Here is a 3,154-nt window from a genome sequence, read left to right on the forward strand (position 1 = left end):
CACGTCCCCAGGGGCTTGCCCTCCTCTAATTTTATTCCCAAAGCATCTCTTTTTGGTGACTGTCATAACGAGGATGGTGGGCTTGACGGGTCTTTGGGTGGGCTGCTCTCATGCACGTGTGATCCCAAATAATGCAGTTAATTAAGTACCTGGCTGAGTTACTCGATTGCTTGGTGCACTCCCAGGGCATTGGTGCAGGGCAGTCTTATTGCACAACAGGACTTGGAGAAAACTAGTTGGTTAAATGACATTTTTATGAAATATAATGAATGATACTTAATGAGATTTTTCTTCCAAAGTGGAAAAGTCCGAGGTTTTCAGCCTCCATTATAACAGCTTAATTTTCTGTGCAATGGTAGTAAATGGGAGGCAGAGAGCTTTTTATGCCAACATTGTTTCAAAACAAATTCAAGATCTAAGTAGCAGGAGGTGATCAACCCACTTCTGGTGGTCGGAGATCCTGGGCTGGAGGTGTTCTCACTGTCACCGTTGCAAGGAGCCCAGGGGACACAGGCTGTTCATTCTCCCAGGAAGGGATCTTTTTGTATGGCTCCGTAGCATCTGGCATAGTGGCATGTCGGTACTCGGCATCATCAGCAGCAAAAGTATTAGTAATTCTAATAATTCGTAACTGCTTGCTGTGCCTAGAAATGGCTTTTACCACTCATCTCATGGGTTTGGCAGAAAGTTTGCTTTCTGTGCCCAATGGTAGCCATTCCCAGGCCTGAAAAATGTATAATTGGGCAGCAACAACAAATTCACCCACATGTTATTTCATATTATTAGCCCAGGTTGCCCAGTCCAGGCACCTATTAGCTGGTTAGCTCCTCGCCGCTCTGTGTGGCTCTCGGATGGGTTCAGCCATCCCAGAGCTGATGAAATTGCAGCTTCAAAGGCTGCCACGTCCAGGGCCACCGCGACACATGGCCTCTTTGGTGTTTTGCTTGTCATCTTGGTGGAGACAGTGGTTTGAGCAGGGCCTAGAGGAGAGGAAGAAACGGGGAGCTCTTCAGCACAGGGCGAAGCCAAGCGCTGTGCTTAGGGATGTTGCAAACCAGTTGCTTTTTCAACGGCACATATAGCGAAGGTGGCTTGGGTGGGAAGGGAGAGGCTTGGGTTTACGGCCACGACTCTGGTTTCTGTCTTCCCATTTAGGATCAGGTGAAGCCCCTGGGACCAGCGTTGGGGTTTCCCCAGTGTGCCCACTGCTGGGGTTCCATGCGCATCGTCATTCCCCTGGGGTTTCACGCCGGGGTCCCCCCTCGCTGCAGGGATGCAAGAGGTTGGCAGGGCAAGAGGGAGCTGGGTGAGGCGGATGGGAACGAACCTCAGTGGTGGGAGCAGGGTCTGTCTCGGCTCTATTTCTTGAGGCTGTGGGTGGTTTTGCTGGCTGGCATGGGCAGCTCTGCACTCTGTGCTGGGGTGTGGGCAAGGGGAGAGGGGCTGGTCCCATGATGTTGCTGTTGCATTTCCCAGGAGATGCCACAGACGATGTTCAGGCACACCAAAAATAGGTGGTGCCATTTTTTTTGCCAGAGGCATTGCCACATGCGCTGCCTGCACTCCCCTGCCTGCCCTGCCCTGCCCTCACCTTCCCGGCCCCATACGCATGAATGCAGCAGGCCCAGCAATTGAGAGGAAGCGGGCTCATTTGCCAAAGCTTTTTCCTGGGAAAAGGGGGATCATGGGGTGCTGAGCTCAGCTGCAAGCCTGGGTGCAGGGAGACTTGGGTCTCCCTTGGTCATGGTGCCCACATCGGTCCCCGCCCAGGGGCGTGAGGAGTGGGGAGACATGGGGTCTGCTGCTACGTGTGGAAGTGCTTTCAAGTGTGGGGCTTGATCCCAAAGTCTTTGCTCGGGGATATGGTAGAGAGAATCCATTTGGAGCCTCTTTTAGGATTTCCAATCTAGGACTTAATAATGATAATAATAAAGCAGAGCTTGACTTCAAAACCTCACCCTACTGTGGCATTACCCTCCATCCTGCTCTGCCACCCGGTTTTGAGCTCCGCGCCTGCACATGAAGCTTGGCCATGTTTGCTGCACGCCGGGGAGGGGGAACCGGAGCTGCAGGGTCGGGGTGGCGATGGCCAGGCGGAGGGCAGGGCCCGGCCACAGCCCCGCTGGTGGGGGCCAAGGTGGGCTCCCACCGAGAGGGAACCACGAGCCCCCGCGTCCAGCCTCGGAACAGGATGGGGAGAAGGGCTGGAGGCGCCTTGGGTGTGGGGGACAGGTTTGGGGGCCAACCCCTAATTAAAACCTTTTGTATGAAGTTAAAAAAACTCCATTCCGTGTCTGTTTAATATTTAACAGATGGGGGGGGAGATGTGAACACAACTGCAGACAGAGTTTTGCCGATGTGCCAGTTATATTGCAATCAGATATTGTTTAATTAATATGCAGAGCGAAAACATGCCTTCGGATTATTTATTTAAAAAAAAAAAATGGGGACCCGCCCCATTTTCTCCCAGAGATGAAAACTTTTCTCGAAGTTTTTATGCCTGGGAGTAACCTCCCGCCCTGCAGTACGCCGCCTGGCCAGGGGAAGAGGCAGCGAGGTGCCGCCGCGGCCCGCGGCAGGGTGCGCGGAAGGGCGCGGAGCGGCGCGGAAGGGTGCGCCTGCGCCTTTAAGGCGGGGGGCGGTGGAGCGGCGGCTGCCGATCGCTTCCCTTTGATAAGGTCCTGGCAACTCCGTAGCCGCTCCGGGATGCCGAGAGAAGGGGGCAAAAAATAAAATCAATCCTTCCCCGAAATATAATTATTTTATTTTCCCCACGAAAGGTGACACCACCCCCCCACCCCTCCCTCCCGGGCAGAACCTTCCCCTCGTGCACGTCTCGCACCGGGGATGCCCGGGAGAGGGGGGGGGGCTCCCCTCGCTTCTTCTTCTTTATCTCTATTTTTTTTTTTAATTTTGGAGGGCCTGTTTCTTCCTCTTTTTTTGTGTGCGAGCGCGGCGGGCGGCGCGGGGCCGCGCTACCGCCCTTGCAGGACCGCTCCGCCGGCCTCCGCTTTGATGCGCGCAGCGCTGGCGGGGAGAGCCCGGGGCGCGGGGGGGCGGGGAGGGGCGGGCGGAGGGAGGGGGAGGAGGCGGAGGAGGGACCAGCGCTTTTGTATTTAAAATAAATAAAATAAATAACCAGGGGAGGGAGAGG

Source organism: Strix uralensis, chromosome 19 (genome assembly GCF_047716275.1).
Source record: "Strix uralensis isolate ZFMK-TIS-50842 chromosome 19, bStrUra1, whole genome shotgun sequence".
Lineage (NCBI taxonomy): Eukaryota > Metazoa > Chordata > Aves > Strigiformes > Strigidae > Strix > Strix uralensis.